Here is a 20,027-nt window from a genome sequence, read left to right on the forward strand (position 1 = left end):
TTATTTAGTTCAAAATACTTTCTAATTTCCCTTTTGCTTTCTTTTTTTTTGACCCACAAGTTATATAGGGTATGTTATGTAGTTTCTAAGTATTTGGGGATATTCTAGAGATCTTTCTGTTATTTATTTCTAATTTAATTTTGTTTTGGTCAGAGAAAGTTTTTTTTTTTTTTTTTTTTTTTTGTGGTTCGCAGGCCTCTCACTGTTGTGGCCTCTCGCGTTGCGGAGCACAGGCTCTGGACTTGCAGGCTCAGCGGCCATGGCTCACGGGCCCAGCTGCTCCGTGGCATGTGGGATCTTCCCAGACTGGGGCACGAACCCGTGTCCCCTGCATCGGCAGGAGGACTCTCAACCACTGCACCACCAGGGAAGCCCAAGAAAGTATTTTGTATGACTTGATTCCTTTTAAATTTATTAAGACTTGTCTGTGGCCCAGAAGATGGTTAGAAATATGGTCCACCTACTGAGAGAAATGCAATCATTATTATGCTTATACAAGGACTCAGGTCTGAGCAACAATATGTTCCTTATCGTATATTAAAGTTTGGATTTTATACATCAGTCTGATGAGTTCAGTAAATGTGTGCTTCCTCCTGAGAGAACAAGCTGCCTCTTAATGCTCTCTACACTCAATGGCCAAGATCTTAATTGAAAACTGAACATTTCAATCTTCTAAGTATTTTCAAGTATCCATATGTTTGTATTCAGGTATTTGTTTTAGCTTTAGAACATGAATGAAGATCTTAGGTCTCTGAACAAATTGCCTTTTCTTGGATTACTTTGTTTCCCACCTGAGAATTAAAAATTAACTTGAATAAATTTAATTTACTATATTGATACACAGATGTATTCTGAGAGGAAATGTGGTTCATGTTGCTCAATATCACTGAATATAACAGTTTAAGTTGTCAGTAAATGTGTAGAATTTGAGCCTTCTTGGAATCAGCCCCAAAGTTCTGTTCATGAATATATTGAAATTAAATATTTTTAGAGCCATTAGATGGGGTGCACATACACTGTTGACTTGAAATATTTTTAATATGCTACTAGGGATCATAATTGCAATATCTGAATAAAATTACTGGCCTATTAAAAGTTGTCACCAGTGTCAAAAAGCAAAGCAAAACAAAACAAGACAAATGAAAAAAGTGACCTTCTCCTCCTCCTACAAAGCAGAGGAGAGTACTAGCTGGATGAAGCAAAACTCTATCCTTCCTTTCTATCCCCACAGCCAATATTTAATCTCTAATTTAGTGTGCCCTCTGTCCTTCAATGACTGGACATATCATGTGGTAAAGAGGGTAGAGTGACAATAGGATTTGCTTAAGTCATTAGGCCCTTGTGACAACTGTTTTCTCCCACAGGGCTATCTGGGAATTTCAAGCTCTAATTTTCAATATCTTCTCAATGTATGTATGTAGGGCCCACATGCCCCATACTAGGCATGGAGCCTTTCACTTGCAAACTCTAAAGCTATATAGAAAACTGAGTGTTATAGCACCAGATCTCAGGAAACAATCATCAGGTTCCCCCCTTCCCCCAGTAGGGAACTTTTGTTCTAAAATAACCACAGGTCTGGATGCACAAGACTAAATTAACTTCTAACTTATAACATCTCAATGATAATTCAACCCCTCTCATCTGGTAAGTATTTTTCAACTAAACATTCTTGGCACACCTTGGTAAGTTTTATAAAAAAGAGAGAAAGAAGGGCTTCCCTGGTGGCACAGTGGTTGAGAGTCCGCCTACCGATGCAGGGGACACGGATTCATGACCCGGTCCGGGAGGATTCCGTATGCCGCAGAGCGGCTGGGCCCGTGAGCCATGGCCGCTGGGCCTGCGCGTCCGGAGCCTGTGCTCCACAGCGGGAGAGGCCACAGCAGTGAGAGGCCCGCATACCACTAAAAAAAAAAAAGAGAGAGAGAAAAAGAAAGTATTACTAAGTTCAGTCTTATATTTAAGGCAGAGAAATGAAGGAAATGTCCTTCATTTCTGCCACAAACCTATGACAAGGAAGGCAGCCAATCCACTCTGCAGAAGAATTTTTCCTGAAGTTCCTCAATAGCTTTTAAAAAAAATAACATATACCCTTGTTAGTCACTTTGTGGACATTATTCAATGTGAAAAGGAGAACTATATGTATTATATAATTCAAGAAGAACCATATATACATAATTCAAGAAACTTGAATTTTGTGGGAGGTAATGAAGTTAGGAACCAAGCCCCCTCAAATGGAACACTCCAGAGCGTCACTAACTTTTCCCAGCCCTCATCCAAGGCTGAGTAAGAAAGATCACCTTCTCATGCTGCAGGGAGGTAACACAGAGTTAAGAATATTGAAGAGGGAATCAGAAAACCCGAATGCTGGTCCTGGCTTTGTCACTCACTAACTTTTTGGTTGAGTTGGAATTAAACCCTTTGTTCTTTCAGCAACTCTGGAGTTGCTCAGGTTTAAAGTTGGGAGACTGGATTAATAAACTCCAGCTTCCTATAGACTCCTCCCATCTGCTTCCATGTTTTCTATGGCTCTCCACTCTCTGTGTTCTCCTCTATCTCTCGTGTCCCCTTCTCTGACAGTTCTTGGTCTTGTTGTCACATAAATGCAGGAGTCTCTCCAGTGAATTGTCCTTGGCTCTCTTTATGCTCTAATCCTCTGTGCAATTTTAGTTATAATCCCTGCAGTAGATACTGGTTTATTGCCCAAATTCCCGCTTCTGTACTGAAGCTTTACTTTCCCCAGCTGCTGGGAAGGTTGGAAGATAACAGCTCTCAGCTGAGTTCTTCTCTGGGAATCGCCTTCTTGCAAAGAGATCAACCTCACCCAAGCTCACATCCCCTCCCTGGGGAAAGCCCACATCCAGTGTTTCTTCAATGTGGGAATGAGAAGGGCCAGCCCCCTTGCCTCAAAGTGGGATAATTTTGAAGGGCCAGCCATACCTGCTCTAGAACTCCCTTGGTTTTTGTTGTGACTGTACTGCACTTCAATGCCTCCTTCTGCCCAGTTCTACAGGCGTTGATCCCTGAGAGCATTCCTCAATAAACTACCTGCACAAAATCTTCATCTCAGAGTCTGTTTCCTGTAGAACTAACCTAAGACAGTTGGTACCAGGAGTGGTTCAAGGAAGTAGGCTCTAAAATGAGATTTTGGAACTGGCCCACCCATCTACCAGGTGGCAATGAGGTCCCCATTGCCACCACTGGTGGTAGGAGGAGCACTGCAAGCTCCTGGCATTCAGTGTAACTGTTAAAACTTTAACTAGTGGTGAATATTAATATTCCACCCAAGCTCACCACTAGAAGACCAGAGGGCCTCCATGGAACCATAGACAGAGACTCATCTCCTGCAGCCAGAGGGCAGAGAAAGCTTAAATTTGACCCTGGACTTAGTTATAGGAGTTGCACAACTCCAAAGAAGTTTGAATTCTTCAGTCAGCTGTGCCAAGTTAGGGCCCTGACTAGAAAGAAGTGAAATCTTGAGACTTGGGATGGGAACAGTTGGACTGATGCACTCAAAAACCTTGGAACTGCAGATCCCTCTAAACCCTCTGGGCCAGCAGAAATGGCCCAGTGCTCCTGTTAAGGGCTAGTGTTCCCACTTGCTTGAAAATAATGCTGAGGCCTCTCAATCTAGACAAGAAATCAGAGAAGAATTTTCAAGAGCAACCCTGCCAATTGGTCAATACAACCCAGCAAACTTTATGGTATTGGAAGTATCAGTAGTAGGAAAGGATGCCATGTGGAACTTATGGTGACTTCCAATAGAAGAATCATAATGTAGACCCCTAGGGTATTAGAACAAGTCTATGTCAACTTAAGTGAAGAATTTTCCACCATTTGAAAAATAGCTCCAGATGTGCCACTGCACTATGATAGAGACAGAAGAACTGATTATGGGACATCAAATGAACATGTGGCCAAGGTTACCTATTATGAGTTGGTTTCTCTCAAGCCCATCTGAATGGTTAGGTCATTCAAGATGGTTGTTCTCTTGCTCTCTGTATATCCCCTGTTTGACAAGTCCCTGCTTCAGTCACATGACATCAAATCCTCTTAATTATAGGGCTTAATTAGTTCCTGGGAACTGGTGAGCCCACCTGATGTCAATTCACCATATAAATGGTAACTTCTTTCTCCCCCAAGCAGTGAAGATTGCTGCCATACCCTGTCCACCATCTGCCATTAACGGTAGGGGTGTTGCTCCAGGACCTTTTGTGGAAGGTTCCCTGGTCCAATAAACCATTGCTGTCTCCAGCTCTTTCTTTCTCCAGCCCAGTCTCAAGGCTGGGCAGCCACAAGCCTTACATGCCTTCGGGGTGCAACCCAACACCAATCCATTCCACAATGGAAGTGGTACCTCAGATCAGGTAAGAACAAGGTCAAAGGGCACAAGTAAGCTGCACAGGTAGGTGATTCAGACCCCCGTGTTTTCCCCCACTGTTACACTGATGTCTCTCCCTCAGTTTACACCTATGGCTTCAGTGGCATATTCAGTGATCCATTGGGGTCTCTCTTGGGAGTCCCTTGCTCAATTCTGAAGGTAAATGGACAAGTGCAGCAGCCACAGTCTAAGAAGGTTCTGGTCACCAGAGGCTCGCCCCTCAGGCTGTGATCAGTTACTTTGTGTGGAAAGAGAAGTGGCCTGACACAAGAAGATATGGGCAGCCCTGAATAGCTTGTTAGTAAAGTGGTTCAGAACAAGCCTCCCAAAATGTGCCACTTTGGCATGTGGATTACTTTGAGCTGAAGACAATGGAGGCCCAAAAGACTCAGGAAGAGCTTTTTATCTCCCCACTCAACCACCTAAAAGAATTTAGATAGAGGGCCTGGTCCAGGAAGAGAGCTATCACCAGAGGTAATTACAAAGAGTATGGGCGGGTGTGGTACGTTGGTGGAACCCTTTGTTTGTTCAAAGTTATCTCTGCGTCCCATTGTGGTTTACCAAACATTTGCTCTTCCCATCTTCTTGTGAATTGCCTTCCTTCCCTTTGAAACTATCCCCTTCTCCTTAGCTCAGAATAGTGTAGAAGCCTCATTTGCCTGTCAGAGAGCCTCTCATAGTATTTGTGGGCCTCCCATACGTACAAAATTACCTTTGTTTTTTTCCTGTTATTCTGTATTACGTCAATTTAATTAATAGATCAGCCAAAAGGACCTAGACAAGTAGAGGAAAATTTTTCCTCCCCTACAGGTTGGTCAGGGGTCAGAAAGGGGAAGGACTGAAAGATAGCGATGAAGGACTAGTTCACCCAGACCACGAAGGAAGCTGCCTAGACCAGCAGAGGCACTGGCTGAGGGTAAGGGGACTCTGGAACAGGTAGTGGAGGAGGGCAACTGTGAGTTTCACTTGCACCTGGAGACCAGCTGCCATGGCAAGGGCTGAGTTCATCCCACTAATCTTCCTCTCGTAAGTTTGCCCCAGGAAAAGAGACCAACCCAAATTCTGGAGTAACTAAATTTATTATACGAAGCAAGTGGCTCTGAGTGGATAAGGGGTGGACTGTCATGGATGCTGTGGTATGCTGCCCTGTCCTCTGGTCTAGACCCAGGCACTCATTCTCTCAGAGGCTGGGCATGTTGGTTGCCAAAAAGTCTCAGATGAGTTCTTCTCTAGGAACTGTCTTTAGCTGATGAGCGCTGTCTCACCCAACATCATTTTCCCTGCCTTGGTATAAAGTCCAGGCCCCTTGCCTTAAGATGGGACATCTCCAGGGGCCCATCCTGCTCCAGAGCTCCCACTGGGTCAGCTGAGGCCTCAACTGCAACTGCCCTGCAGTTCAGCTCCCTGGCTGCCCACTCCTCTTGCATTTACACCCACACAGGTATTGATCCCAAGGGTACTTCCCCAATAAAATCCAGCACATATCAGGAACTGGGTGTTAGTGTTAAATGGTTACAGAGTTACTGTTCAAGAAGATGAAAAAGTTCTGAAGGTAGATGGTGGGGATGGTCACACAGTAATGTGAATGCATTTAATTCCACTGAACTGACTGTACAATTAAAAGCAGTTAAAATGGTAACATTTATATATTTTACCACAATAAGAAAAATAATCCTGCAAGTGAATCTCCCAGTCTTTTTTTCCTAGGGAATTTAAACTAACAGCCTCTGTGAGTATGGCAAAGATTGCTAGCTTCCACCAATATTCATTCTTTTTCTCCTTTATTATTGGAACTCAGCCTGAGACAGCAAGCTGTCTTGCAGCTGGCCATGGGATGTGAGACATGTGACTAAGTTTGGCCAATTGGATGTGAGAAGTGATATGTGTCACTTCCTGTTAATTCTCTTAAAGTAGTAGGCATGCCCTCCACTCATCTCTGCTTCCTTCTTGCTGGCTGGGATGCAGATGTGATGGCAGGAGCTGGAGCCAGAGAGGAAGCCATAGGTAGAGGATGACAGAGCCACCCTACCAACCCTAGACTATCTCTGGCTGTTATTTGAGATAGAAATAAATTCCTATATTGTTTAAGCCACTGAATTTAAGGTATCTTTGTTATACCAGCTCAGTGTGTATCCTCACACTTTGGATGACTCCAAGATCCATTTCTCTAACCCTAACAAGTTTCACAAACAATTCATGTTTCACATTTCCAGCTTTGAGATTTGGCATGCCCACACCATAATATATCCTAATGCTTTCTAAATCTTGTTTCTTATTTTTGATAATACCACAATTCTCCTACCTATGAAGAAAGAGCCCTAAACATTCACACAGTGGAATATCATTCAGCCATTAAAAAAGGAGGAGGAAACCTAAGATATACTGATATGGAGCAATCAGCAAGATCTACTGAGTGAAGAAAGCCAGAATTACAGTGTCTATAATATAATACTACTTATATTAGAAAAACAAAGTATATATACATGTGTAAATTTTTGTATGTGCATAGAATATCTTGGGAAGGATAACCAAAGACTGAGTCGCTGCCCTAGATAGGACAGCCAGGAGACAAGGTGGCAGAGAAACTAATTTCTTACTGTATACCTGTTTGAACCTTTGAATTGTGTACTGTATGCAAAGGGCCAGTGATTCACTATTCATATTCTAATCTGGGTAAATTGCACCCCTGGAGCTGTGCTGTGTGTGGCCTGGGCGGCTGTACACATCCATCCTGCTGTGCATGTTTTATGTACTAAAAAAAAAAAAAAAGTTTAAGAAAATATAATTACTTTTATTCTGTAGCTTGGACAGAACAGCTATTCTCTGAAACTATCTCAGTTAAAATATCCTAGGATTTCATAGATCTCTGTCTAGACTGTTATTTGCATCTCTGTTACCAACCACCAGAGCTTTTATTATCATTTTAAAAGATTATCCACTCTTCCTTGGGAACTTCCTTCAGTGCTGAAATGACCAAGCAGCTTTTGCTCCTAAGAATTCCTCAGTAAGAGTGGGGAAGCCTCAACACGGAAACATGCCTAAGGATTTAACCCCCATCTTGGTCCTTCTCCTAGGATTATCAATTATTATTTAATATGGACTGAGAACCTGAAAAAGGTCCTTAACGTTTGATTGTGCAAATTCTGCTTCTTGAATTTCCCACGTTATCCTAAGGAAAGCATCAGAGCTATACACCAAGATGTGTGTACCAGAACACTCACTGTGGCTTATTTCTCTTATCCAAAAACATGGTCACAAACTAAAGAGCCATGAATATGGAACTAGTGAAACCTAGTACAGTTCATTTAGGGAATGGAATTCCAAATCTTGGAAGAATAACGAAATGGGGAAATGATTACATTATATTGATAAATGGAAAAAGCAAGTTACAAAACAGCAGGTAAGGCATTATCCTTAGACTTTCCCAATTTGGTTTTTAAAGAAAATTGAATATCTGTATCTGGAAAAGATATTCACCAATAATGTTAATACCACCTTTCTTTGGGAGTTGGGCTTATTATAGATTATTTTAATTTCCTTTTTTGTGTTTGCCTGTATTTTCCAAAGTTACTACAATTAACCTGTTTTCTCTTATGATTAAAAAAGTGTTACCCCCACCCAAAGTCAATTTGGGGGGTTCTATGAGCACTTCAGTTTGTTCCTCATTAGTCCCAGATAGTACTCTGAGTCATGCATATGAATTTTAAATGAGAAACATCAATCTGGGTTATGTAGAGACTTCCTCCAATTTCTACAAGGAGGAGGTAAGAGAAGAAGGGTGGCAGATGGTAAGGGGAGGATAAAACAGCTTAAATAGCTTTGTTACCTTTGTTACAAGTTTTCCTTCCAGGAAGAGTCATTTAATGGTTTTCTAGCTAAATGAGCTATTTTACATTTGTAGAGATGACAAACTTCACTATTCACCAGGACCATATGCTTTTTTGATACTCATAAAGGCTTTGAAGTCTAAAATATATGCTGTTTAGGAATGTTAGTCTAGACTAGAGAATAATAGCTCTCCCCTAAATAATACATAAGTACCTTTTTAAGTTGGCCTTGGCGAGGGGAAATTTTAAAAATAGAAGATATGGGTCAGAATCAAGTTCTATAACTCAGTACAGTCCTTGTAAAAGATTTATGGATTTGGTTGAAGGGTTATTTTAGACACGTTTGTGCATAGCATAAATACAAATTATTTATAAAATTTTTTTAATAATGAAAAAGTGAGTCCTAAGAAGACCAGCAGGTGGCATAAATAATTTATTTAATCAAAACTGGCAAGGTATGTATTGTAAAAGATATCTTCCCTGACCTTTTGCCCATGAAAAAAATTCTTGAATATTGAGACCAAAATTCCCAATTAAATCATCACTAAAGAAGACTTTACTTAGTTTGAATACAAAAATTGGAATTGCAGGAGAGATGGATCTCATAGATATCAATCCAAAACTAGGTTATAAGCTGTATGCACAGGCCTATCATTAAACTGAAACACAAAAGACAACGTGTAATGAGAGCATCTAATCTCGATGCTCCACCCAGCATGCTTCAGCATCTCTGAGGTGGGAGGAGTGTACTGATATCAGAGACTTAGGAAAGTCATGTTTTCAAAAGCTATGTGGGTATGTACCTGTCACAGTAGATTCTGCAACAACAACAGGAAGCCTCTTCTTTCAAATGCAACTGGAAGATTGGTCTCAACATTCAGTCTTTACTGGGTCCTGGTAAGGCTCCAAGACACTAACCCATCAGATACCTGTTGGTTGCCTTGGATCTGAAATATTTTCCCCATTTACCAACATCTGATGAAACAGCCAACAGGAAGTGTGTGTCTTCACTTGCTTTGTACCTGTGCCCGTGGAAATAGCAGGTCTTGACTTTCAGCAGTGTATAGTGCAGAGGCAGAAGTCTGTGAGACTAGACATGTCACCCCTAAGATATCTAGAGCAGCTTCCTGACCTGCAACCCTCAGCGGGAGAGCCAGGGACCACAGACTTCTCATCATGGGTTAGAATCCAGATATGTGTACCGACTAGAACAAACAGCACCAAACTATTAGTAATAATTTCTCTGGAAGGTGAGTTTATAGGAGAATGTCTATTTTATGCTCACTAATATATCTTTAGTGCCTAGTCTTGGGTCTTATACATAGTAGTAGGTGATAAATAAATACTTGTTGAATGAATACTTTAATGTTTAAATTTTTTGAAATGAGCCTGTTACTTTTGCCATCATAAGGAAAATAAAAGGTTTGCTGGCATTCTCATACTCAAAAGAGAATCATTCCTCTAGAGAATTTTTCCCTAAGTGAAAACCTAGTTATTTTTTCTTCCACAGTCTTTATTTGAATGAATTTAATTTTTGAGTGCAAATACATACAAGCTTGACAAAACCCACCTAACTTAAAGAGTGTCTAAATCAGCTAACCAATTATACAGATCACCAGTGACTCATTTCAGACACTTTCCAGGTGTCTCTGCTACCTATTTCAGTAAACACACACTCCACTATTACCTTACTGTTTGCTTTCCTGTGGACACCTTACACACAGCTGCATTTTGAAGCATCACCTCTCATGGTCCTAGTCCCTTCCCCAGGAAGCAATAATGAAAGTCAGCAGCTTTTTCCCAAGTGAGACACCCACTGTGTTGCTCTGTGCCTTGCAGGCAATTCTTGGCTTGCTTCCCAGCAAGGCTAAATATTAACTGGAAGGAAATTGGGGTGGAGGGATGTAGAACAAAATTTTCTTTAAAACCATGTGACAAATAATGGCTGGTGTTCAAGTCTACCCCACAAAAGTTGGATTCACACATAATATAATTGAAACCATCCAAATTTTGGTGTATAGATATAGTACGCACGTAATATGTATTTGTAGAACGAATGAATACTGATAGTGCTTCTTAGCAAGAGGAATTTATAGACTGAGACCCAATCTTACTCTATACTGCCCAAGGAGGCACCTTCTCTGCTTCAGTCACCTGGCAGCTTACAAGTTGGCTGTTGGTATTATAACTTGGGAGATGCTGTATTGGTGTCTTAGACAAAGATCTTCTGGTTGAAAGTCACTTGAGGGGCCTTACTCTAAGGGCTCCAGCCTGCTGGGCCTTACACCTGGTGTGGCAGTTTTCAGAGAAGGAAGGTTGTGGGCTGGAAACAGAAGAGGTGTCTATTGTGTTTGGTGTTTTAGCTTAGATTCATTTAGTTGTAAGGAATTGACATTCACTAAAGTTAAAGGGGATTTATTATAAGGCATGATAACAAGTCTCTAGCATTAGTCCCAAAGGAGTCATGCAGAGCTCATTCATATGCTATGAATATGCATCTGCACTGTTCTAGCCTCCCTGCAAACTGGCAGGCTTACTGTATTGGGCAGTAGGGTGAGGTCATTGGTTAGCCTGAAGACTGACAAACCACCCTGGTGAATGAGCTGTGGCCCAGAAGGACAAGATACAGAATCGGTGGGAACAGATCATGGCTGTCTAGCCATGAGGACTGTGAGGGCCCCTTAAATATGTTTAGTATATTTGGGTATCTGGTTTAAGAAACCTGGGTGCGTTTCAGGCTACTATGGACTCAGGGCTGACCCTGAATACTATCTAAATGAGGAAAAATTTCTCCTTAGGCTTTAACACACATATGCACACACATACACTCAGGAGAATATGATGCCTGGTGCATTAATGTTGCCCAAGACCCTGACACTAAAGTCCCACTCAGGTCTGCCTCTGTGTCAAAGTGTTCAGGATACAAATTATGACCTTAAAGATTGATGGCTATAATGAAGTTTCAGGAAATGTGACAAAGTAACATTCTAAGTATGTAAAACAGTGTAAAATAACCAGTTTGGGCACAGGGAGGGAGGCAGCAACTAGAGAGAAAGTGTGTCAGGCCTTCTTTGCAACTGATGTCATACCACTTCATCAACAATTCCCAGAAGGACTGGCCTCCCTGCCCCCTCCATTCAACTATCCTTGCCTTTCCTGTGAGCCTTTAGACTATTATCGTTAACATAAGAAACTTTATATACATTGAATGAATATGCCTTAACTTGTTCAGCAGTATCAACGCTCATAATTTTGACTTCTTTAGCTGTAATTTTCACAGGGGATGGTTGCATTCTGAAGAGGGAGTAAAGCTCTTGCCCTGGTCCCAGCTGTCCTCATTGAGTCCCTAATATTGCCTGAAGCTGCCACCACTGAAGGAGTAGGTCGTCAGAAGGAGAACAGCCACATCCTATGTATAAGATGAGCTTAAAAAATCACATAGCACTTTCATTCATCCATTCAGCAAAAGTCTTGGAATGGCTGCTATTGCCAGGCACCATGCCAGGCTCTGGGGGATATGGCAATGGGTAAATTAGACAGGGTTCCTGCACTCAGGGAGCTTGCAACCTGCGTGGGAGTGGAGGAAGGGGGAGATGAACATCAAACAAATAATCACAAATAATTAAACAAATTACACTGAGAGCTGGGCGACGAAGCACATACTGTAGTGGGCAAGAATTACGGGAGAATCAAATTCAGGTGGGGAGGGGACTGTGGTCAGGAAGGACTCTGAGGAAGCAACTTCTCAGCTGAAACTGAAGGAGAAGCTGGAATTAGCTAGGGGAAGAACAAGGTGGGAGAGCATTCCAGGTGGAGGGGACAGCAGGTGCCAAAGCCCTGGGACAGCAAAGGGCTAGACATAGTCAAGGAATTGAATGAAGACCATGTGTTGTGTACTGAGCAAGAGCAAGAGTGGCTCAGGATGAGGCAGTTACTCAATTCTTGTCTTTTATTTGAAAGTTTACTGTAAGGAATCTAATCTGTTGCTTTCCATGGGGACAAAGCAGGAGTGTGTTAAATGGCTCTAACCCTACACTATCCATATAGGCAGCCACTTATGGCTATAGAACATTTGGCTGATCCAAATTGAGATGGGCTGTAAGTATAAAACACACACTGGATTTCGAAGACTTGGTATCAATAATTTTTATATTGATTACATATTGAAACAGTATTTTTGATACATTGAGTTAAATATTTCACTAAAATTAATTTCACTTGTTTCTTTTTTGCTTTTTTAATATGGCTACTAGAAAATTTGATATTACATATACGGCCTGCATTATATTCCTGTTGGACAGCACTGCTCTAAAGTGTTAACTTAGATATGAAGAAAAACTACTTGACTATAAGGGAGATTGGGTAATTTAGGAAGGGAGATGAAAGATTTCAGTCCCAGGAGATCTTTAAAAACAGGGCAGCTAGCCAATGACTTGAATTGAATGACTTGAATGACTTAGGACTTTCGTGGGTTTTTTTGGAAGCAGGGAAGAGAAGAAACCACAGAGGCTCTTACGGTGCCTTCCAAGGACAACAGAATCCATTTATTATCAAGTGTTAGTAGGCGAAGAAAATCGTTGGAAGGGCTGGAGGAGAAGGTTCTAGGTGGAGCTTCTCGGAAGCACCCTCAACCCCCAGAATCACACTGCTTCTTCTGTGGTGGCGGGGAGAGTGCTGCTGCTACCACAGGAAACTGATGACCATTGAGCACACTGTCTCCTTGGCCACATCCATGCCAAAAATACACGACTCTCTCCTGATTTTACTGAATTCCAAATTCATAGTCTCACATGCAGGCAGCTGACTGGCAGAACATAAAGTGGCATCTAGCTGAAAGGAACTCCGGGAAGTGCAGTTTTTCGTGTTCCAGCTTTTGCAATAGATCATACCACACTAGAAGCAAGTTGCAGTGGGTATTGACTGAGCCAACCCACAGTACCTACCGTAAAGATGGGGGGAATATTTGCAAGGATGATGATGTGAGAAAGAGAGCTTGGCACATCCAGCCAACCTGGAGCACACCACTTTGGTGAGGGAAATGTAGTAAGAGGAATGACCATGAACATAGATGAACCTTGAAAACATTATGCTAAGTGAAAGAAGCCACTCAAAAAGAACCAAATATTGTATGATTCCATTTATATTAAATGTCCAGAATGGACAAATATAGAGAGACAGAAAGTAGATTAATGGTTGTCTAGGGCTGGGAAATGAACCTTTGATAGAACCTTTCAGCTGGACAAAGGCCTTGTAGAGATCTCAAAGGTGTGCCTTGATTATCATAGCCCCAGGGTATTCAAGTCATCCCCACCCCCACCCCCATCCCACTCTTCCCAACTGAGGGCCCAGTTACCATGGAGCAGAGACAAGACATCTCTTCGAGGCCCTACCCACATTTAACCCACACTGTCTGAGAGCAAAATAATGGTTATGGTTTTAGACAACTAAATTTGGGGTAGTTTGGTATACAGCAATAGAAACCAGGATAGGAAGTATGACCCATTCAAAGAACCAAAAGAAGGTGGTTGGGCAGATAACTGTGGGCTACTCCTAAGCACTTGAAGTAACAATCATCTCTGTGGTTTCTACCATAAGAAATCAAAAGTCAGGTAAAGCAGAAAAAGGCAAGATTAAGTGAGACGGTTGTGGTTGGGAAAATTATGGAAATGTGGCTTATACCTCCGTATAACCCCTAAACCAAACAGAGCACATTACTCATTTTCAGCCTTTCCCATTTATTGTAGAGATAAATACAGAGGCCTCTGGCCCTAGCCAGGTTTGCATTACATCAGGCTTCCTTGCAGAGCAGGGCTGAACCAGGGTGGCTCTCACCCCACCACAAGCAGCAACCCAGTAGATGACTAAGCTGGCCCCCCACATGTCCCTGCTCTGTTCCTTGCTGAAGCCAGGCAACAGCTGCAAACCCTGGGGTTGAGAGTGGCCCATCCCACCTTCAGCAAAATCATCTTTCTATTTGTGGCCCTAGTTGTTTGATCCCTGGGGGGGAAAAAAGCAAGAAATTCTATACAGTTTCTTTTGGCTCACTTATGATTCTCCTGTCCCTTGGACCATTCTCCTACAATGCGCATCAGTTTCAAGGACACCCTGCCATGGCTTGCTCTATCCTATATGAATTGTGTAACTTTGCATGAATTCTAAATCAGAAGGCATTCGATCTTTAGGTCATTTGTGCATGGTTTTCACTTTGGAATGCACTCAGGGTGCAGGACAAATGCCTGCTGACCCCATGTTTATTTTTTCAGCTGGTGATTGAAGTTCTGGTCCAGTTATAATAGACGGGAATGCTAATATCTTTTGTCCATTTTCAGCTTTATTGCAAATCTTGCATTGCATAGGGGTCATATTTCTACTCTCAGCATGTAAAGTAAAAGTAATTTTCATGTCTGTGTTTCCAAAGTAAATATCATTGGGTTTGCCCCCCACCTTCACCCCATAGAACTATTCTAAAAAGAAAAGATATGAGTATGGAAGAATAATGTTCCAAGCTTCTGGGAGAATGTTATTAATATATGAGGCTTTTTTAAGTTACAAAAACTTTTAAAGAACATTCTATAATCTGTGACCACTATTCTGCCTATAATATCTTGCACCTCCTTAATGAATAACAGTACTCCTTTTTCTATGTATTTATTCAATCATTTAATAAATAGTGACTGAGTGCCCACTGAGAGCCAGATATTGGGGCTACAAGAGCAATTAAGACAGACAAAATGAGGTTCTCACTTTCATGGCACCTATATTCAGGTTCAGGGAGACAGTAACCAGGTAAACAAATAGATAAGGTAATTTCACATTGAGAAGAATGCTTTGAAGAAAACAAGCAGGGGTAAGGAACAACTAAGAGAGGTCACTCTGGGTAGAGTGGTCAGAAAGGCCTCTCTCAGTAGAACCTATGAACTAGCCAGCCATGCAGAGGGCCCGGGAAAAGATGTATGGGCTGAGGGAACAGCAATGCAGAAGCCCAAGGACGGAAAGAGTTTGGAAGAAGTCAGAACGGAACTGGAGAGGCAGGCAAAAGACCAGATCATGCAGGACCTTATGGGCCTCCCCACTGAGGTGATTTTTACCAAGGGAGTCACATGATCAGATTTATATTTTTAGAGTATCGCAGCTTACTTGGGCTGGCGTGAGGAATGGATGGGAGGTGGGTTGGGGGTCAAGATAGGAAGCCAGAGTCCAGTTAGAAGATTGCAACAGTTCATAAGAAGAGGCTGCTGCTCTTGTGCCATCAGCAAAATATATGTTTTAAGTGTTTTTTAGGCAATGCTCACACATTTGCACTGGTTAATTCACATGCATTGTGATATAGTTGACTAGTAGGTACTCAGTAGATGTTATGTCCCTTCTCTTGACATCTTTGGTTCTGTATCTCACTAGCTGAATGAATCACCATCTTCAATCTCTGAAAATGCAATAAGCATATTAATTCAATGCTACAAATGTTTTGAGCACCTGATATGTGTAAAACACTGTGTTAAGATCTGAATATTCAAAAATAAATGACACTTGGTCTCAACTCTCTAGGAAGCTACAGTCTGAGAACAAGCAGGCAGCCTACCAGAGACAAGATGGTGCTGGGCTTTCCTTGTGAGAGTAGAATAAACCCCTCAGAGCCTTGGGAGCAGAATAATTCTACAGACCTCTGGATAGGATTGGGAGAGAAGAAGAATCAGAAAGACTTAGCTCATGTCAGAAATGAAAAGAGAATTTGTATACTCAACTTCATTTCATCTATGTAGCCCTCCCTGGAGTGGAGCTCCTGCAACTGATTTGCTGGTATGATTTTCTTTTTACTTCCTGATATCTGGAATGGTGGAGGCCAGTGAGAAAAAGAGGTCCTCTGGCTTCAAGGAAGGTTAAAGTCAGCTCATTCATAAAAAGTGATTTCTTCAATCAAACAAAATATTTTCCACAATACATGTCCTTCCCTTGCCAAATAAAAACAACTTCCATGAATCATGACATTTAAAAATTACTTTCTGGACTTCCCTGGTGGCGCAGTGGTTAGGAATCCGCCTGCCAATGCAGGGGACACGGGTTCGAGCCCTGGTCCGGGAAGATCCCACATGCCACGGAGCAGCTAGGCCTGTGCGCCACACTTACTGAGCCTGCGAGTCACAACTATTGAGCCCATGTGCCACAACTACTGAAGCCTGCACGCCTAGAGCCCGTGCTCCGCAACAAGAGAAGCCACCGCAATGAGAAGTCTGCGCACCGCAATGAAGAGTAGCCCCCACTCGCTGCAGCTAGAGAAAAGCCTGCGCGCAGCAACAAAGACCCAACACAGCCAAAAATAAATAAATAAATAATAAATAAATAAAAAGACTGCATACTGTAACTTCAATAAGAAACACTGCAATTTTTTAAAAAAATTAAAATTACTTTCAATTTTAGGAAGTTCCCTGGTGGTCCAGTGGTTAGGACTAGGCACTTTCACTGCCCGTGGCTTGGGTTCAATCCCTGGTCGGGGAACTGAGATCCTGCAAGACATGTGGTGTGGCGAATAAAAAACTTTAAATTTTAAAATGTTTGGAAAAGCTCCTTTAAAAGAGAGACCCCCCTCCCCAACACGACAGCAAGCTAGAAGCTGAGCTCAGCCATCCACTTTTGCTCAAAGCACTTCTATGTCCAAGTTTGTATGGCAAAATTGAGCCCTGCAGCAGTTCTCAACCCTGACCACACATTGGAATCACCCAAGGAGCTTTAAAATATATTGATACCTGGATCCAGCTGCAGAAATTCTTTTTTTAAAAATAAATTTATTTTATTTATTTATTTTTGGCTGCGTTAGGTCTTCATTGTGGTGCATGGGCTTCTCATTGCGGTGCTTCTCTTGTTGGGGAGCACGGACTCTAGGTGCATGGACTTCAGTAGTTGTGGCATTCAGGCTCAGTAGTTGTGGCTCTCGGGCTCTAGAGTGCGGGCTCAGTAACTGTGGCGCACGGGCTTAGTTGCTCCGCGGCATGTGGAATCTTCCCAAACCAGGGCTTGAACACGTGTCCCCTGCATTGGCAGGTGGATTATTTTTTTTTTAATATTTGTTTATTTATTTATTTATTTATTTATTTTTGGCTCTTTGGGTCTTTGTTGCTGCGCATGGGCTTTCTCTAGTTGCAGTGAGCGGGGACTACTCTTTGTTGAGGTGCATGGGCTTCTCATTATGGTGGCTTCTCTTGTTGCGGAGCACAGGCTCTAGGTGCACAGGCTTCAGTTGTTGTGGGATTTGGGCTCAGTACTTGTGGCACACGGGCTTAGTCGCTCCATGGCATGTGGGATCTTCCCGGACTGGGGCTCGAACCCGTGTGCCCTGCATTGGCAGGTGGATTCTTAACCACTACACCACCAGGGGAGCCCAGAGATTCTTATTTAATTGGTCTGTGCTATGTCCTGGGCATCAGTATGTTTTTAAACTGCCTTCCAGGTTATTCTAATGTGCATCCAGGATTGGGAGCTACTTGTCTGCTAGCCCATTAAAGAATTGCACTTGGGGTCAGGGACTTAAACCATAGACTCAAAATATGACAACTTGTTTCCACAGACTAGATCTGGTTCCCCAACCATGCACTCCTATAGCAACCTGTATTTTTCCTTCATGGGATTTAAATAGTTTGTTACTCTGTGTTTGTGTGTGTGTGTGTGTGTGTGTGTGTGACAGAGAGAGAGAGAGAGAGAAATTGCTTGACTAATGTCAGTCTCCCTGTTGAAATATAAGCTTCTTGAGTGCAAGGCATCTGTGTATCAAGGCAGTATAGCACTGCGGTTAAAAACACAAGTTCTAGGGTCAATCTGCTTTGCAATCCCAATTTTATCACTTGCCAGCTGTGGGACCTTGGGTAAATTCCTTAATCATCTGTGTCTCAGTTTCCTCAGCTACAAAGTGGGTTTGTTGCAAAATTACGGTTGCTGTGAGATTACATGAGATGTGTGGTGGTTTTCAAATATGTCTGCAAATTCTTCAACACTTTTCCCTCCAAGATATGCAGCAGAAGTTCTCTTCCCTTGAGTATGGGCGACTTAATGACTATCAAATAGAATATGACAGAAGTGGTAGTGCCTTTGAGATTAGGACATTAAAGGCATTGTGACTTTGGATCATTTACTCTGGGGGAAGTCAGCTGCCTTGTGAAGACAATCAGCTGATGGAGAGGGACACCCCTGTGGTGAGGAACTGAGACTTCCTGCCAACAGCCCTGTGAGGGAACCATCTTGGAAGTGCATCTTCTAGCCCCAGTCAAGCTTTCAGATGATGGCAGTCCCTGTCAACATCCTGACAGAAACCTCCTGAGAGACCCTGAACCAGAACCAACCTGCTAAACCACTCTGGAATTCCTTACCCATGGGAACTGAGATGATAAATTCTTGTTGTTTAAGACATTACTTTTTAGGGCAGTTTGTTATCCAGCAATGGAGAACTAAGAGAAGATGATAATGTGAAAGCACTTAAAAGACACATCGTAAATACTCAGTAAATGTTAGTCCCTGTTGTAACTGCTGTGTTCTCCTTTATGTCCTTAGCATCTATTAAGGGCCTGCTACACCTGCTACCTATTAAGGACCCAATATACAGCATGTGAGTGAATGAATAAACAGACACAAAGTAAAATAAAGGGTTGAGGCAATCATCCATGGCAGTGGTTTCTGAAGTTATTTGAGCAAGAACATTTTCAAACAAAATCTTACCCCATGTTTTCAGTAAGGGTTGAGTCAGAAAACAAAAACAAAAACAAAAACAGAAACTACCTTAGGTATTTCAAACAGAGGGAAGCTAATACTGGGAATTGGTTACATAAGCAATGGAAGAGCTGAGAAGCCAAATAGGAAAGAGTGAGGTAACTTAGAGATTAGCCAGAGTAGGAAAAAATCTCTATATATATATGAAGAGAGAGAGGGGAAATTATAAAGCGAATGTGGTAAATATTAACATATAGGGAATCTGGGAAAAGGGAATTGTTTGTACTATTCTTGCAGTGTTTATGTAAGTCTGGAACTATTTCAAAATAAAAAGTTAAATATAAATGAAAATATTTTTGTTTAAATTACATGTGAAGGAGTTGGGAAAGGTTTGGGAGGGAATGATAAATAAACTAAGAAAATAAAAGAAAGACAAACTTTTGGCCGAATCTGGAAGTGGGCCCACATGATATCTTTCCATCTCTGGCAAGCCACGCATTGTCTGTAACTTGCCGCTGATGGCTGGGGACATTCCTGCAGGTGCTGACATCTTCAGCTTTCCACCCACAAACCTCTGGAAGGTGAAGACGGAAAACAACAGTCTGGCAGGATTTACAGAGGATTCCACTACTCTTAGCTCCCCTCCCTAGTGGCAAGTCTCAAAATGAAAGATTACAGACCAGGAGAAGAATTTTGAGAAATAAAGAATATTTGTAAATGTAAGAAGATGAAGGACATATAATTCACTTGGCAAGTGGGGGTAAAAATAAACTTTAAATGATTTAGTAAATGTGTAAAAATGTGAGATGATGCTTAAAACTTCAGGACTAGTCTTCATTGGATTTCAAAGAGGACATTAGCATATTATAAACTAAATTTCCTAAAAGATCATCTGGGATTAAAGGAGTACCCTATATGTGAACTTCATATAGGGGCAAAGAGATACAGATTTATGAGAACACTAATCCAGAAGTTTTCTCTAAAATCAAGATTTAGTATCTGAGAGCAAGGCTCAAAAATTGTATCAAACACGATTTATCAGAAAATGACTGGCAGCCAGGGGAGGATGTAAAAAGAAAATGAATGGCGATTTACTAAGAAGAAATGCAAAATGCCAAAAAAGATACATA

Source organism: Mesoplodon bidens, assembly GCF_964165515.1.
Source record: "Mesoplodon bidens genome assembly, chromosome: 14".
In the NCBI taxonomy this organism is placed as follows: Eukaryota; Metazoa; Chordata; class Mammalia; order Artiodactyla; family Ziphiidae; genus Mesoplodon; species Mesoplodon bidens.